The 19,322-nt window shown below is 39.1% G+C and overlaps 2 long non-coding RNA genes across 2 annotated transcripts in view; both read right to left on the minus strand.

The window, feature by feature from the left end:
- LOC309658605 overlaps positions 1-19,322 on the minus strand; it is a 153,377-nt gene that overhangs the window by 122,315 nt on the left and 11,740 nt on the right. The gene's annotated exons all lie outside the window — the stretch shown is intronic.
- Positions 253-11,142, minus strand: LOC309658601. Its single transcript, XR_014262303.1, has 3 exons — positions 3,157-11,142; positions 473-2,811; positions 253-324 (listed from the first exon to the last, which is right to left on the minus strand). It is a non-coding gene; the product is annotated as an uncharacterized lncRNA (long non-coding RNA).

A 19,322-nucleotide genomic window follows, 5' to 3' on the forward strand; every position in this document is an offset into this window, starting at 1 on the left:
AATATTCTCCTTCAACTGTCCTCCCCAACCTCAGCCTCTGCCTTCAGCTCAGCTGGTGAACACTGGCCTAACCTAGAGGCTTACCGATGAAAGAAAGGGTAGCTCAACCAAGGGCCACAGGTCCAGAACTCAGTCAAGGTGGGAGATGGCATAAAGGGGCTGCTGGAAGTGGTCAGCCTCAGCCGTTCCAAGCTCTCCTTTGATGTCTAAGAGAGGTTGTCCACTCAATGTCCATTGCACAGTGGATCTTCATGGTGGCCTGCTTGTTCTTGCCTCACAATGGCTCTCAGAGTTTTCTGGTTGGGGTGGAGGGAAGCCCTGGGCCTGGAAGCCGCAAACAGAGCACAAGTGAATGAGGCCACTGCCTGGGGCCAAGACTTGCCTCACTGCTGTCAGCAAAACCCACTGAGAAAGCTCTGGCCCTGGAGGAGTGAACAGATGCCCCTTGTGGAAAAGATGACCCTGCTCTCACCTTGCCTCGTAATTCTCCATCACTTCTCTGTGAAGGATGCACAGAACAACCCGTTCAGTGGGTTAGGTGTCATTGCTGCACACAGCTGAGACTCCTCCACTTTCCCCCCCACTTAGGGAAGCAAGTTGTCCTGTAAGAGAATGGGAGCTACGTTATTTTGGGTTTAACTTTGAATCCATGCTCAGGTATTAAAATTCGGTTATTCTCCAACTTTGGTATTTATTTGCTACAAATAATTTGAAAAACAACTTCTGAAAGTGGGTTACAAGAGTGTGACTAAGAAGATTGTCCTAGAGAGTGAGTGACCTTTTGGGGGGTGAAAGGGAGAGTCATATGTGTAAAAACTGTAAATGACAATTTCTCTCCTTTCCCTTCCTTTTCACCCTCCCTCATAGTCTTTGATCTAGATCTGCCTCTCCAGAAATGTAGAAGGCCAGGAAAAGGACCAAGAGGAGTCTTTGCTTCTAACTTGAAAAATACAAATATAGGATGCCTTTAAAAGCTAGAAATAAGGTGTTGAAGAAAACAGTGAGTCTTAAGTGTGTCACTTGACTGAGTATTATGTCATATAACTTGCCCGTATAATATTTTTAGAATCTTTGGAAAGAATGGAGAAACAACTGTTAGCATCCCTTTTAAAAAGTTTCACAGGAGATTACCTGGTATCTCCCTACACTAATCATGGTGATGTTTTCACTAGGTTCTATCTAGGGAAGATGTTACCCAAAATCAAGCAGGCAGTATCCCTTTGGGAGATATTAATGTATATAAGATGGATTTTGAAACTTCAAACATCAGATAAATAATTAAATTATTCAGATGGTCTCACTATTTGGTGGCAGAATGACTCAGACTCAAATCAGAAAATAGTCAAGAAGAAAAATCCAGATGGGCTTGAAAGGAGTGATGGAAGAAATCTGGCTGTTAATCATCTCTAATTCACCTCCTACTCCTTCTGGAGCAAAAGAGAGTCTGAAGCTCTAATAGTACTGTGAATGAAAAAAAAACTCTGGAAACAAAATTAGCATGACTCAGAACAGTCTGGAAGACTGGGCTGGCCTGGCACGTTCCCCAGGCTGACCCCATTAACAGCAGGAGAGAGGGGAATCTGCCCACGTGGCTCCTGGTGATGGAGGTGTGGGTAGAGAAAGATCAACAGACGGGAAGTCCCACAGACAAGCAGAAAGAGTTATGACAGACACAGGAGGAGCTAGACCTGGGGACAGATCTGGATGCCGAGAGTTTGAGGTAGAGAATGGCCTAAAGTAAAGTGGACAGCCCAGTGTTGGGGCGCAGGTACCAGAGGATGAAAGATAGTTAGGAATCATGGAGTAAGCAGAGTTAGAGATATGCTGAATTTAAACACACACACACACACACACACACACACATACACACCCCATGAGCCCTTTGAGAACAGAATGTCTCTTTCTCCCTCTTTATTCCCAGCAGATTACAACAGTGCCAGGCAATAGCAGGTGCTCATTGAGGACTGATGGACTAATGGTCCATCAGTCTAAGCTGGGTTTTGGGGATAAGATAGGAATCAGAGGGAACAGAAGCGTTGCAGGCAGCAGCAGGTTTAGAAATCTTAGCAGCTGGTCCAGGCAGTTGAGATGCAGTTTTGGCAATAAGGAGCTCTCAGATTTGAAGCCATCTTTCAGCAAGAGGCCCTATAGCACTGTGTGGAAGAGTGCAGGGCTGGAGTCAGGATTTCTGCGCTTGTGTCTCTGCCTGTTGCTTACCAATTGAGACTGAGGGGCCACTTATCGATTCTCTCAACGCTCATTTTCCTCACCTGTAAAATGAGAAAATAATAATACTTAGCACAAAGAGTTGTTGTGAGGACTAAACTTATATATATATATATGTTAAGTGTTTAGAGCAGTGCCTGGAATATGGTAAGTACCCAATAAATATTAGTGATAATTATTATTGATTATCCTTCTCCTCTATCCAGAAAGTTTCTTTGTGCTTTGTACCAGTGTAGAATGAGTCCCAGGACTTAGACTACCCAGCACGCCTTTGGGAATGTAAGCTGACCTATCCTGCAAGTGTCTGTCTTTCACTTTGCGGCTTGCATACTTCAAGACATAACCTATTTTTGCGTGGACCACTGCAGTAGTTTCTCTGACTCTCTGCTTTCAGTCTCAGCCCTATCCAGCCAAAAGTGATCTTTCTAAAATGTAATCAGACCATCTCACTTGCCTACCTCATATCCTTCATGAGTTCTCTTTGCCCTCAAGATTCTTTGGGTTTCATTTCCTAAAAAGTATAGGAGAGCTCCTTGGAGAAATAGCTGATTCTAGGACTAGGGCAGGAAATATATAAAAAAGAACCTGGGGCTTCCCTGGTGGCGCAGTGGTTGAGAATCCGCCTGCCAATGCAGGGGACACGGGTTCGAGCCCTGGTCTGGGAAGATCCCACATGCCGCGGAGCAACTGGGCCCGTGAGCCACAATTACTGAGCCTGCACGTCTGGAGCCTGTGCTCCGCAACAAGAGAGGCCGCGACAGTGAGAGGCCTGCGCACCGCGATGAAGAGTGGCCCCCGCTTGTCGCAACTAGAGAAGGCCCTCGCACAGAAACGAAGACCCAACACGCCATAAATAAATAAGAAAAAAAAAAAAAAGAGTAATCTTTAAAAAAAAACAAAAAAACACACACACACACAAAAAAAAAGAACCTGGAGCATCTTGTAGTACCAGAAAGTAAGGAGGTGCATGAACAATGAAAAACCCTACAGTGATGGAAGTATGTCAAAAGGACACAGGAACCAACTTAAAAGAGCTCTCAATGGCCAAAGCTGGAATAATTTGAATGACAAAATAAATAAAATAGCATTGGATTATAACTTAAAATATAAAATAAATATCCAGGAATTCATATTAATGTAAGTAAATGATAGAAAAATAAATGGTGGAGAAGAGATAAATTTCCCCTGCAGAAGAATTCCAAATAAATTACCTAGCTACTTCATCCTTGAGAAGGGAGCATAACTCCTCACTCCTTAGTGTGGGCTGTGCATGGTGACTTCCTTCCAAAGTGTATAGTATGATGAGAGAAAATGACTTTATAGTGGAGAAACCTGAAACACTATCTCATCCAGGTGATCAAGGTCAACCTCAACAGTATAACTCATAAGTGATAAAGGTCATATGTTAATAGTATGTACCTTTGATATAATGTGATGAGAATGGCACTTCCTCTGGGGTGTTCCTCCCACAACAAATAACTCCAGTCTAATCATGAGAAAAACATCAAATATACACAATAGATGGGTATTCTGCAAAATACCTAACCAGGACTTCTCAAAACTGTCAAGGTCATCAAAATAAGGAAGTCTGATAAACGGTCACAGCCAAGAGGAGCGTAAGGACACATAACAACTAAATGTTATGTGGTATCCTGAATGGGATCCTGGAACAGAAAAAGAACATTAAGTAAAAACTGAGGAAATTTGAGTAAAGTATTGACTTTAGTTAATAATAATGTTTTAATATTGGTTCATCAACTGGGACAAGTGTACCCTCCTAACGTAAGATGTTAATAATAGGGGAAACTGGGTGTGGATCTCTCTGTACAATTTTCACAAATTTTCTGTAAATCTAAAACTTTTCTAAAATTGAAAGTTCAATAAAATGAAAGAAAAAAATAGCAGAGAATCAAAAGACAAACTTTACCTGTTTCAGAATTCTGGTAGGCTCAGTCACCATTAGACCAAGCCCATTTCCAAATCAGCAGCAGCATCTCTGCTACCCAAAGGCACACTCAAACTCTGAGTTCTTCAGAGAGATAACAACAGCTATTGTCTCACGTTATCCATGATAGAACACAGAAAGCACCCCGATTCGTTGTCCCATTGTAAATAGGCAGCAGGGCATAGAATTAATTGAGTACTGAGGCTCTGGAATGAGGCCAGCTGGCTCTGCCATGAACTCAGGCACATCCCTGATCTTCTCTGAACATGTTTCCTCATCTATAAAATAATAAAATAATAATACTTAACACACAAAGTTATTGAGATAATATAATGAGACAATGTATAAGCATGCTTAACACAATGCCTGGCAGATGATGATATGGAGTATTACCATCTCATTCTTCCCAGACCTTGCCAGTAGTGTCCAGGGGGTAAACTCTACATGCAGGAAAAACATGCCTGCTCTCTAGAAGTTTCTTGCTAAAACTAAAGTGGACAGATATCATGGTAGTTAGACTATACATCAGGCAGTTAATTGTCTAAGGGACTTGGCCAGAGCTGGCTGAGGAGCCCAAGCTGCAATTTATTATGGAACTGCTTTCAGAGGCTATACATTTGGAAGGGAAGCCACACAAATGTTAAGGCCTAACATTTACCCCGAGGCAACTCACTTGGCCGTTCTCTGACTGGATTGATTTCCACGGAATCAGGAAGCTCTATTTTAATGTGTTCCAGTCAGTTTTCAGCTTACACAATGATTACAATCAGATCCAAACTGGTTTGAGCAGAATTTGCCAGTAGAATGTCATGAGACTCCAGAGCCAATTCTTTATTACTTCAATAAATCTCAACATATGACAGCTACAGTTTTACCAACAACCAGTCGTGTTTTTGTAATTTTAACATAAATAGCAATTAAGTGTGTCTGGTATGCTGTGTTCTCACCATTTTCAGGTCACCCCGCTGATTGAGCATAATTTCATTCTCCTCACTGATGTTCACCCAGGTTCTCCTTTATGACTTGCTTGGCTCTTTGACCAGGTAGAGATGCCAGTGGAAGAGAAGTCATTGCTGGCATCACTCTCTTTCCTTTCTGAGGACCAGGAGAGCAACGCTCTGTCTCCATCCAGCTGGGCAATTTCTTGGCAGAGTGGAGAAACTCTTGAAATGCCAGATCTTGAGGCTGAGTTTCCAGCCATGGCGGGCCCCTACTTATGCCTCTCAGAAAGGTACAGAATAGAAGATCCCCCCTGGATCATCAGGAAAAGGCCAAGCCAACGTCTAGGTTGCCATGCAATTTTGTCTTCTTCTAGAATTTTGGCACATACTAATTTCTTTATAATTAAAAATTACATGTTCAGTAGGCACACTGGTCAGTTCCTTTTAATCTGTTATCTATCAGTCTCTATTATTATGAATCCATTGTGTCTAGCATCATGGTAGGAAACTTAGATTATCCTCAGAAGCAGATCATTTATAATACATGTTTTGCTTCTTCTTTCAGCATTATCTTTCCTGTTTTAGGTGTCTCATAATTTTCACAGTGGTTTCAACATTTTATATTTTAAGGTTTTCTGTGTTTCCTTTTATATTTCTTTCACATTATATAATTAGCTCTGTATTCACAGGGGAAGTAAAGCAATGAATCAAACAGTTATCTGATAAATTCAATTAAAGCACAAAAACAATTTGGGTCCTTCTTGCTAAAGGAAAGTTTCTAGTAAGAATTTACCACCCACTTCACTCTGTTATAAATAGTTGATTAATTCTATTCTCAACAACTAGGGGAAAGGTAACTAATGTTTACTGAGTACGTACTATATGCCAGTCACTTCTGCTTTGCAGGCATCATTTTATTTGTAGTAGAGAGAGATTAGTTACAGTCATCAAAATTAGCAATTTCTTTGGTTTTCAGTCAGCTGAATTTCACATTTCTCTGAATATACTCACAAGAATGAAACACCTGATTGATGTATTAATACATGGCCTTCATAAGGGCAGTATTCTCCCACTGAATCTAGCATTTTTATATATTAGACTCAGTAAGAGTTTTTGAATTGAATATATAATCTCAATGTTAAATCTTTATATCTACTCATCTCTATGTATATTGATGTAAATAAATCTTATGAAAAAAAGCTAAGTTACTACTAAAAACTATTCAAAATGAATACAAGTATTTTGGTATGATTTCAGACATTTAGAGCTGTCTTTGTCCAGTATTCGAATGTCTTGATAAGAATACAAGAACTAGACCAATATTTGAGTAACTTAAAGGATTAGGTGACAGGTTAACTCAATACTATTTTCACTTCAGAAAGCACCAACTCAAAAGTGAAAATTAAATGCCGGCAAAGGCTCTGCCTGCAGAAGTGTATACAGTTAACTCAAGTTTTACCTCCGCACCTGCTGATTATACATGATGGACTCAGGTCACATTACATCACATATACAGAAGAAAATGAAGCATTTGGTCATTTAACCAAAATGGATGTATTGAAAATCCATTGCAGATGTAGAGTATGATCTGGGGAATACAAAGGATTAATAAGACAGGGTCCATCTCTTCTTGGAGAGATAAGACTAGCATAGTTAAATATAAAAAATGGTAAAGTAGGATCCAATTCAATTTAATAAAGTTTCCCTTTATGTGTGTATCTGATTGAAAACTATCGGAAACTTAATTTAACAAATACTTTTTCAGCACTGACTATGTACAGGAAGGCCTGTCCTGTTCATCTTTGAACCTCTGGCCTACAAAATGCCTGGCAGTTATCAGGTAAACAGTACATTGTGAATGAATTGGAGAATGAAATTATTTTACTGTATGGAAAAAGCTTACAAGGGAGTAAAGTGGTAAGACAAATATATAACGAACTATAATATTAAAAAGTGATCACAACGTACAGCATTATGAAAGTTTAGAAGTGGAGAAGATACTAAGTCTAAAATTAGGGTTACAGTTTTGGGGACAGATAATATAATGTGAGTGAATTGTAGGGGAGTGGTAGAAGGTGATGCTGTCAATGCAAGTTGTGGCATATAGTGGGGCCCTTCTTAGGCAACAGGAAGTCATGATGGGATTTTAAGAGACAAAACAATCTAACTGAGCTATCCGATGTTAAGAATAAGCTGGAGAGCTATGTCAAGAGGATTGGAGTGGGAAGAAAACAGAGGTAGGAAGATCAGTTAAGGAGGGGCTAGTACAATTGTATAGATAATAAGAAATGAGAGGTTGAATTAGGGTGGACAGTAGCATGGGGAAAAGAAGTAATTTTTCAAATATATAATAAAAGTAAGCCCTTTAGATATTGTCTGCTGAATGTCTATGGAGTATTGTGTAAGGGAGATGGGGGAGAAATCCAAATTGCAGGCTGAGAAGGCGATTCCTTTAAAAGTAGTATGTGGAATTGGGAAGGAGTAGAGGAGGAGATGAGGTCTTTATATTTTCTGTTAAAGATTAGAAGTTTATAGTAATTTAGTGAAAGGGAATTTTCACTCTGAGCTGGAAAAGCCAGAGATGGTAAGAATTTGAGACATGAGCTCAACTGGATAAAAAAACAAAACAAAATGTTATTGTTCAGAACAGTGAAGAACAGGCAAGTTAATATATAACTATACCTATTATTAACAGCAATTATTTAATCTGAGACCACTTGAGTTTACTGAAGCAATTAATTTAGATGTTACATCTATACAATGCCAAACACTGGAATATTTTGTAAAAACCCAAAAAATTACACGGGTTTTGTTTATTTGTTTTGTTTTATTTTTAATCCAGGAGTTTGAGATCATGTAATAACAGCTTTAGCATTTGGCTTTCATATTAAAGTTTTTCATATTAAGGTTTCAATCTCTTAGAAGATCCAGCCAAGCAAGAAGGAATATTTTTTTTGAATTTTATTTTATTTATTTTTTTATACAGCAGGTTCTTATTAGTTATCCATTTTATACATACTAGTGTATATATGTCAATCCAATCTCCCAATTCATCACACCACCAACCCCCCCGGCCCCTTTCCCCACTTGGTGTCCATACTTTTGTTCTCTGCATCTGTGTCTCAATTTCTGCCCTGCAAACCGGTTCATCTGTACCATTTTTCTAGGTTCCACATATATGCGTTAATATACGATATTTGTTTTTCTCTTTCTGGCTTACTTCACTCTGTATATCTCTACATTCATCCACGTCTCTACAAATGACCCAATTTCATTCCTTTTTATAGCTGAGTAATATTCCATTGTATATATGTACCACATCTTCTTTATCCATTCATCTGTCGATGGGCATTTAGGTTGCTTCCATGTCCTGACTATTGTAAATAGTGCTGCAGTGAACATTGGGGTGCATGTGTCTTTTTGAATTATGGTTTTCTCTGGGTATATGCCCAGTAGTGGGATTGCTGGGTCATATGGTAATTCTATTTTTAGTTTTTTAAGGAACCTCCATACTGTTCTCCATAGTGGCTGTATCAATTTACATTCCCACCAACAGTGCAAGAGGGTTCCCTTTTCTCCACACCCTCTCCAACATATGTTGTTTGTAGATTTTCTGATGATGCCCATTCTAACTGGTGTGAGGTGATATCTCATTGTAGTTTTGATTTGCATTTCTCTAATAATTAGTGATGTTGAGCAGCTTTTCATGTTCTTCTTGGCCATCTGTATGTCTTCTTTGGAGAAATGTCTATTTAGGTCTTCTGCCCATTTTTGGATTGGGTTGTTTGTTTTTTTAATACTGAGCTGCAGGAGCTGTTTATATATTTTGGAGAGTAATCCTTTGTCCGTGGATTTGTTTGCAAATATTTTCTCCCATTCTGAGGGTTGTCTTTTCGTCTTGTTTGTAGTTTCCTTTGCTGTGCAAAAGGTTTTAAGTTTCATTAGGTCCCATTTGTTTATTTTTGTTTTTATTTCCATTACTCTAGGAGGTTGATCAAAAAAGATCTTGCTATGATTTATGTCAAAGGGTGTTCTTCCTGTGTTTTCCTCTAAGAGTTTTATAGTGTCTGGTCTTACATTTAGGTCTCTAATCCATTTTGAGTTTATTTTGGTGTATGGTGTTAGGGAGTGTTCTAATTTCATTCTTTTACAGGTAGCTCTCCAGTTTTCCCAGCACTACTTATTGAAGAGACTGTCTTTTCTCCATTGTATATCCTTGCCTCCTTTGTCATGGAATAGTTGACCATAGGTGCGTGGGTTTATGTCTGGGCTTTCTATCCTGTTCCATTGATCTATATTTCTGTTTTTGTGCCAGTACCATATTGTCTTGATTACTGTAGCTTTGTAGTATAGTCTGAAGTCAGGGAGTCTGATTCCTCCAGCTCTGTTTTTTTCCCTCAAGACCACTTTGGCTATTTGGGGCCTTTTGTGTCTCCATACAAATTTTAAGGTTTTTTGTTCTAGTTCTGTAAAAAATGCCATTGGTAATTTGATAGGGATTGCATTGAATCTGTAGATTGCTTTGCGCAGTATAGTCATTTTCACAATATTGATTCTTCCAATCCAAGAACATGGTATATCTCTCCATCTGTTGGTATTATCTTTCATTTCTTTCATCAGTGTCTTATAGTTTTCTGCATACAGATCTTTTGTCTCCCTAGGTAGGTTTATTCCTGGGTATCTTATTCTTTTTGTTGCAATGGTAAATGGGAGTGTTTCCTTAATTTCTCTTTCAGACTTTTCACCATTAGTGTATAGGAATGCAAGAGATTTCTGTGCATTAATTTTGTATCCTGCTACTCTACCAAATTCATTGATTAGCTCTAGTAGTTTTCTGGTGGCATCATTAGGATTCTCTATGTATAGTATCATGTCATCTGCAGACAGTGACAGTTTTACTTCTTCTTTTCCAATTTGTTTTCCTTTTATTTCTTTTTTTCTCTGATTGCCATAGCTAGGAATTCCAAAATTATGTTGAATATTAGTGGTGAGAGTGGACATCCTTGTCTTGTTCCTGATCTTAGAGGAAATGCTTTCAGTTTTTCACCATTGAGAAGGATGTTTGCTGTGGGTTTGTCATATATGGCCTTTATTATGTTGAGGTAGGTTCCCTCTGTGCCCACTTTCTGGAGTTTTTATCATAAATGGGTGTTGAATTTTGTCAAAAGTTTTTCTGCATCTATTGAGATGATCATATGGTTTTTCTTCTTCAGTTTGTTAACATGATGTATCACATTGATTGATTTGCATATATTGAAGAATCCTGGCATCACTGGAATAAATCCCACTTGATCATGGTGTATGATCCTTTTAATATGTTGTTGGATTCTGTTTACTAGTATTTTGTTGAGGATTTTTGGATCTATATTCATGAGTGATATTGGTCTGTAATTTTCTTTTTTTGTAGAATCTTTGTCTGGTTTTGGTATCAGGGTGATGGTGGCCTCATAAAATGAGTGTGGGAGTGTTCCTTCCTCTGCAATTTTTTGGAAGAGTTTGAGAAGGATGGGTGTTAGCTCTTCTCTAAATGTTTGATAGAATTCACCTGTGAAGCCATCTGGTCCTGGACTTTTGTTTGTTGGAAGATTTTTAATCACAGTTTCAATTTCATTACTTGTGATTGGTCTGTTCATATTTTCTATTTTTTCCTGGTTCAGTCTCTTGGAAGGCTATACCTTTCTAAGAATTTGTCCATTTCTTCCAGGTTTTCCATTTTATTGGCATAGAGTTGCTTGTAGTAGTCTCTTAGGATGCTTTGTATTTCTGTGGTGTCTGTTGTAACTTCTCCTTTTTCAGTTCTAATTTTATTGATTTGAGTCCTCTCCCTATTTTTCTTGATGAGTCTGGCTAATGGTTTATCAATTTTGCTTATCTCCTCAAAGAACCAGGTTTTAGTTTTCTTGATCTTTGCTATTGTTTTCTTTGTTTCTATTTCATTTATTTCTGATCTGATCTTTATGATTTCTTTCCTTCTGCTAACTTTGGGTTTTGTTTGTTCTTCTTTCTCTAGCTCCTTTAGGTGTAAGGTTAGATTGTTTATTTGAGATTTTTCTTGCTTCCTAAGGTAGCTATAAACTTCCCACTCAGAACTGCTTTTGCTGCATCCCATAGGTTTTGGATCATCGTGTTTTCTTTATCATTTGTCTCTAGGTATTTTTTGATTTTCTCTTTGATTTCTTCATTGATCTCTTGGTTATTTAGTAATGTATTGTTTAGCCTCCATGTGTTTGTGTTTTTTACGTTTTTTTTCCCTGTAATTGACTTCTAATCTCATAGCCTTGTGGTCAGAAAAGATGCTTGATATGATTTCAATTTTCTTAAATTTACTGAGGCTTGATTTGTGACCCAAGATGTGATCTATCCTGGAGAATGTTCCATGTGCACTTGAGAAGAAAGTGTAATCTGCTGTTTTTGGATGGAATGTCCTATAAATATCAGTTAAATCTATCTGGTATATTGTGTCATTTAAAGCTTGTGTTCCCTTATTAATTTTCTGTTTGGATGATCTGTCCATTGGTGTAAGTCAGGTGTTAAAGTCCCCCACTATTACTGTGTTACTGTCAATTTCCTCTTTTATACCTGTTAGCATTTGCCTTACGTATTGAGGTGCTCCTATGTTGGGTACATATATATTTATAATTGTTAAAGCTTCTTCTTGCATTGATCCCTTGATCATTACGTAGTGTCCTTCCTTGTCTCTTGTAACATTCTTTATTTGAAAGTCTATTTTATCTGATATGAGTGTTGTTACTCCAGCTTTCTTTTGATTTCCATTTGCATGGAGTATCATTTTCCATCCCCTCATTTTCAGTCTGTATGTGTCCCTAGGTCTGAAGTGGGTCTCTAGTAGACAGCATATATATGGGTCGTGTTTTTGTATCCATTCAGCGAGCCTGTGTCTTTTGTTTGGAGCATTTAATCCATTCATGTTTAAGGTAATTATCGATATGTATGTTCCTATTACCATTTTCTTAATTGTTTTGGTAGGTCCTTTTCTTCTCTTGTGTTTCCCACTTAGAGAAGTTCCTTTAGCATTTGTTGTAGAGCTGGTTTGGTGGTGCTGAATTCTCTTAGCTTTTGCTTATCTGTAAAGCTTTTGATTTCTCCATCGAATCTGAATGAGATCCTTGCCAGCTAGAGTAATCTTGGTTGTAGGTTCTTTCCTTTCATCACTTTAAATATATCGTGCCACTCCCTTCTGGCTTGTTGAGTTTCTGCTGAGAAATCAGCTGTTAACCTTATGGGAGTTCCCTTGTATGTTATTTGTCATTTTTCCCTTGCTGCTTTCAATAATTTTTCTTTGTCTTTAATTTTTGCCAATTTGATTACTATGTTTCTCGGTGTGTTTCTCCTTGGGTTTATCCTGTATGGGACTCTCTGTGCTTCCTGGACTTGGGTGGCTATTTCCTTTCCCATGTTAGGGAAGTTTTAGACTATAATCTCTTCAAATATTTTCTCGGGTCCTTTCTCTCTCTCTTCTCCTTCTGGGACCCCTATAATGCGAATGTTGTTGTGTTTAATATTATCCCAGAGGTCTCTTAGGCTGTCTTCATTTCTTTTCATTCTTTTTTCTTTATTCTGTTCCGCAGCAGTGAATTCCACCATTCTGTCTTCCAGGTCACTTATCCGTTCTTCTGCCTCAGTTATTCTGCTATTGATTCCTTCTAGTGTATTTTTCATTTCAGTTATTGTATTGTTCATCTCTGTTTGTTTGTTCTTTAATTCTTCTAGGTCTTTGTGAAACATTTCTTGCATCTTCTTGATCTTTGCCTCCATTCTTTTTCCAAGGTCCTGGATCATCTTCACTATGATTATTCTGAATTCTTTTTCTAGAAGCTTGGCTATCTCCACTTCATTTAGTTGTTTTCCTGGGGTTTTATCTTGTTCCTTCATCTGGTACATAGCCCTCTGCCTTTTCATCTTGTCTTTCTGTGAATGTGTTTTTTGTTCCCCAGGCTGCAGGACTGTAGTTCTTCTTGCTTCTGCTGTCTGCCCTCTCAAATCTGCGTGTTGCAGAGGGCCATGGTGGCCGGTTTCAATGAGCCTTGGCGCTTATCTGACTCCTCATGCTGCTTCCCCTGCCGCCGCCATCTTCTCGCCCTCACATACACCAAGTGGGAATATTAAGTGCCATCAATTTAGCCAGAATCTCATAAGGAGATCATAAATTACACAAGGATATACATTTTGGAAAATGTTATTTTCCAAGTGAAATTTTTGTTTAAGTCTTTTAGAAAAATTAAGATCACCTACAAACCAAAAGAAGATTAAAAAAATCTTTTTTTAAATTTTCGAAATGACTTACCAAAATAGTAAATTATTTCTAGTGAGGAGGGGAATCTTTATAAAGTCGGAGAAGTAAGTGAAATAATCATTAAATAAGAAAGCAGTAAGTTCTCTTGGCTTCATTCTGACATTGATAAATGGTCAATTCTGGGGGAAAAAAGTAAAATTCTTTTGTACCAACAAGATCAACTTTGGCAAAATATCATCATTGGGGTTAGTAATAACATGACATGGCTGATCTTAAACTTGTATTTTGTTTAATATTATAGATCAAATTTTACTGTTTTGGTCACAGATCAAAGGATCTTATGGAAGCTACACACATTGTCTTCAGGAGAATGTACAACTTCAAAGAGACAGAGAATTTGCATAAATGGACTCCTAGATAACATCCCTTGCTGTAAGAACCATTCCACTCCTGAAAGTAGCAATGAAAACAAAGCTTTCATTTGCAATTGCTAGGTGAATGTAAATATGGCTCTTAAGAATATATCAGTACAATGTTTTTTGGTCCTTGGTGAAACTTGACAGTGTGATAATAATAATTCTTCTAATACTACATATTTAAAGAACTTTGTGTTCTTTATAAAAGCTATCTGTGGTACTAAGACATGAGATAAATCTCTATCTAATGATCCATAAATAAAACAGGACCTAATTCAGTCCACCAGTGTTCCATGTGTAGCAGACATCGTGCCTGACCTTGGACCTGCGGTTCCCGAAATGTGCTGGGTTGCCCTGAGGTGGTGAAGCAAACTCATGGGGGCACTGCAAGGTATCTTATATGTTTTGAGAAAAAAACAGCAACTTGTGTAGACAGCATGTCAACTACTAGCCCAAGGTAGTTCACAGTTTCAATGTTAGATCACTCTGCATCCTTCTCAGTGACGTCATATCTTTGTAAAGCTGGGTTTTGGCAGTTACTGTGATGAAAATCAGTGTGGAGCAGAAAATGATGGTGGTGACTCCCAATCAGATTCCAAGATTTAAGGAGTTGTGCAATGACCAAGCACACATATCCCACTAGTAAGTAACTGTGGTTAAAATAAAATAAATATATTATTTTCCCTTTAATTTACATGTATTTTTTTTCAAAGGCTACTGAGTTGTTAGGACAAGAATATTTATTGGTTTTTTGTGCCTAACTGTTCAATAAATGGAACTATTAGGTATTCCTTTTGGCCTATGGGCACCATGAAAACTTGCTGACACATTAAGGGTACTGTGAGCCAAAAATGTTTGGGAAGGACTGTCCTAGAGGAGAACTAACTTGAATAATACCAAGTCTTTGTCTTCTAGTTGCTCAGAGAGACATATGTATTGCTAAGCACAGTTAAAGGTAAACTGGGATATTTGTCATAATGGTAATATAGACAAAATTCAAAGAGGTAGGAAACCTCAGGTGTCATTCTGTTAGAGGCAGAAGAAAAGATCGTTGAAGTGTCACGTGAGTTTAGCCTAAAAAAAGAGTAAGATTTTAATAGGTGGGAAAGAGAGAAAGAACATTCCTCTATGAGGGAACAGCATGAACGATGGAGAAGAGGCATAGAATAAACATCTTGTTTGGCTGGAAAGAGAAAGGGCAAGGAGTGGCAAGAAATAGTCATGTTGAAAGAGCTGCAACTTTTTACCATGGACAGTGAGAAGACATTGGAAGCTTCTGGGTAAGGGAGTAGTATGATCAAAATTGGGCCCTAGAAAGCTAAGTATCATAGTGATATGAAAGATGGGTTACCGACTGGGAGTTAGGGAGAGAGGGCTATTGAAGATGACTATAGTTTCCAGCCTGGATAAAACCTCTTGTTTGTACAAACTATGCTTTATTAATCTATGTACTGATACTACCTAGCACAAGCCTGGTAATTTGAAGCAATGAATAAATTTTAGAATGTGAGCTACCTGGGGAAACAGAGAAATAGCTCATGGTAACTATGGAGAAATCTCCCAGAGTGCAGGAGAGAGGTTAAACTCGTGGTGTCAATTTGGGAGTCATCCACCTAGAAATGAGAGAAGGAACTGACAAAATAAAATTTCACAGGGAGCAAATATAGATTAAAAAGAGAAGAAGCCAATGACAGATCCCTGGGGAACACCCACCACTGGGAGCAGAGGATGAGCTGCTGGCAGAAGAGACAGGAAAGATGGAGGGGCGTTGATGGGGTGAGAACCAGAGGGAGTGCTATCCCAGGAAACAAAGCAGGACAGACTTTCAGGATGGAGACAGTCGTCTGTAATATCAAACACAAGAGGGAAAAATCTACAGGAAAGCTCCCGGGTGTGGTGATTAGCAGGTCCTTGGTGACCTTGAGGAGGGCAAGTTCAGTAGGAGTTATAGGCGGATGCCAGATGGCAGTAGAGGTGACCAGAGTGGTCCTTTTGGGGAAATTTGTCAGTGAAATGGGTCTGGAATGGGAGCTTTAGGTGAAAAGAAGTTTCAGTGAAAATGGATTTGAAGACAGGAGTGACCTGAAGGGAGAATGCAGTAGAGAGGAGTACAGCACAAACAGTTCCCTATACAAGAGAAGGAAGAGATCATTCAAGTTTCCAGTGAGAGAGAAGTGGGACTAAAAACACACTTGGTTCCTTTTATTTTCCTTCCCTCCCCTCACCCTTTCCTCTCTTCCCTTTTCACCCAGAGCCTGACCAGGGCGAGGAGGAGAGGAGGGGAGGGCACTGGAGCAGGACGTTAGAGCTGGAGGGGGTGAGGAAGGTGTCCACATGGAACAAAAGTGGGGTGAGGAGGCTGCCTGTGCAGGTGGGAGAGGCAGCCCAGCAAGGGCGTGGGGTCTGGGTGTAGTGAGAGGAGGGTTTTCACCTGCTGGTGGGGACCTGGCAGGGGTGTCAGAGCCAGCAGGCTGAGGAGGACATATGTGATGAGGTGGGACAGCAATGGCATGGGAGATCTGTTACATAATACAGGAGGATTGATCAAATAACTAAATATATGAAGACTAAGAGGACTGGATTGCTCACTGGTGGGAAAGGAGGTTACATGTATGTAAAGGGATTAACTTAGAATGAACTCCGAGGTTTGAGATTCGAATTAAAGATATCAGTGTGAGCTCATGGATTTCAATATATATGAGTATATATCGAAACAAACATACCTATGTGTGTATGTGTGTAACATAAGAACACACACATTTCCCAAGCTCTATCTACTGAGGGAGTTGAAGAGGCCTGGGAACAGCAACATTCCAATAGCAATGAACACATTTAGCACAAACTTGCTTTTCAGTAGCGTTCTTTACCAAAAGAAACCAGGAAAAATGGCTAATTCCAGGGCTGGTGGCAGGGAAATACAAGATGAAACCAGCATCTCTTGTTGTTCCAGAAAGCCAGGAAGTGCTCATGGAGACATATCAAAAGGACCCAGAAGCCAGTCTGAAGTGGCTTCCACTGGCCAACATGGTGACAAGTTGAGATCAATATACGGATAATAAAAGATTATGCCCATTGAATAAAATAGGAAATCATGAGTCTGTACAAATAAATAGATTAATTAATTAATTGATAGAAAGTTTGATGAGGAACAGGATATTTACATAGTTTGATAGTACTTCCCACAAAATGTTCGCTAACTACAAAGCAACAAAGAGTAACTTTACAAAGAGAAGCCTGGCTGACACCCCTGTGATCAGGCAATCCAAGTGAACGTCATCAGTAGCCATCAGATTGAAATCTTGTGCCACCTGATAGGCAGCAATGAGAAGAACACAGCATAACTCCTGTGATAGTCCTGCTAGAGATTCTTAAATTCAATCTAATCATCAGGAAGCATCAGACAAACTCAAACTGAGGGACACTCTGCAAAATAAACTGCCTGTAATCTTCAAACATGTCAAAATCTTCAAACATGTCATGAAAGTTAAGGAAAGACTTCAGAACTGTTCCAGACTGAACGGGACTAAAGAGACGCAACAACTAAATATAACAAGTGTCCCTAAACTGGATCTGTGTGCTGTAAAGGACATTGTTGAGACAACTGGCTAAACTTGAATGGGTTCTGAGGATTAGATGGTATAATGAATCGATGTGAATTTCCTGATTTTTGACAGTTTTATCCTGTTTATCTAGGAGAATGTCCTTGTTTGTAGAAACATACATAAAAGTTGGGGGGAAGATGGTAAAAATGAGAGTAAGATTGGCAACTTACTCAACTGGTCCAGAAACAAAAGTTCTCAGTCCTGTACAGTTGATCCTTGAACAACACAGGTTTGAACTGTGTGGGTCCACTTATATGGGATTTTTTTCCACTAAATATGTACTAGAGTACTACACATCCTCCTCTAGGTAAAGAGACGGGGGATTGGGTCCAGCAAGATTAGCGTTTACTCTCAGTGAGACTTAAGAGATACTGACTCTCAATGGCTTTAGATGATGCATTTATATTTCAGCATTAATGCAACTAACATTTAGCATGTCTTTAATTACAAGAAGTTTATGGCATCTATATAGAACTAATTTCAGATTCTACAGCCTCAGGATACTGCAAACATGTTTAGAATGTGTTTGCTTTAAGTACTGAATTCAGTCAGACTATTGCAGAGAACAAACTACTGCTCTAACTTGTGTTGGGTATTTGTAGGCTGTTACTTTTATTATCTGATGATTATGATGATGACAGTTTGGACCACCAGCTGCTTCAGAGAATCTGACACCCTTTCCTCTTCTTCCTTACGTCAACCCGTGATGAATCCCAAATTCTTCTATTATGGTTAGCTTTTGTATTAGTCAGTGTTCTCCAGAGAAAAAGAACCAAAAATGTGTGTGTGTGTGTGTGTGTGTGTGTGTGTGTGTGTGTGTATTACAAGGCATTGGCTCACATGATAATGGAGGCTGCGAAGTCCTAAGAACTGCAGTAAGCAAGCTGGAGCCCCCAGTAGAGCTGATGGCTTAAGTTAAAGTTCCATTCCAAAGGGCTGAGAACCAGGAGAGCCAGATGTGTAGTTCTACCCTGAAATACCGGCTCTTTTTGAGACTCAAGAAGTTCCCTCTTACTTGCAGGAAGGTCAGCCCTTCTGTTCTATTCAGGCCTTCAACTGATTGGATGAGGGCCTCCCATATTGGGGAGGGCAATCTGCTTTATTCTGTCTACCAAGTCAAATGTTAATTTCATCCAGGAACACCCTCACAGAAACACCCAGAATGATGCTTGACCTAATATCCAGGCACCCTGTGGCCTAGTCAAGTGGACACATAAAATTAACCACCACTGCTTTATTACATACAGTAAGATTCATGAATTTTAAGTGAGCAATTCAATGGGCTTTAACAAATGCACAAGGTAGTGTAACAACTACCACAATGATGATACAAAACATTTTCATCAACCCAATGTTGTCTTGTGCCCCCTGCACTCAATTCCTTGCCCCCAACCCCTGCCCCCTGGCAACCACTGATCTGCTTTTTATCACTATAGCTTTGCCTTTTCTAGAATTACATATAAGTGGAATCACACAGGACGTAGTCTTTTATGCCTGGCCTTTTCACTTAGCAAAATGCTTAATGATTTATCCATATTGTTGAGCATATCAGTAGTTCAGTCCTTTTAAGTGCTGCACAGTGTTCCACTGTATGGATGCACCACAATTTGTTTATCCAATTCACTCACTGAAGGACGGTGGGTTGTTTCTCGTTTTTGGCAATTATTAATAGACCTGCTATAAACATTTGTGTATAGGTTTTTGTGACAACATAAGTTTTCATTTCTGTAAGTACCCAGGAGTGGGATTGCTGTGTCATACGGAGAGCATATGTTCAAGTTTGTAAGAAGCTGCCAAATTGTTTTTCAGAGTGGCTGTATCATGTTGCATTCCCACCTGCAATGCATAAGAGTTCTAGTTGCTAAGTGTATTCCTAGTAAACAGCATTTCACAAGCAACCATGAAGAAGTGTAAGGAGGAGCAAAGGGAGAGAAATGC

This window comes from Balaenoptera physalus (assembly GCF_965194825.1).
Source record: "Balaenoptera physalus genome assembly, chromosome: 3".
Taxonomy (NCBI): Eukaryota; Metazoa; Chordata; class Mammalia; order Artiodactyla; family Balaenopteridae; genus Balaenoptera; species Balaenoptera physalus.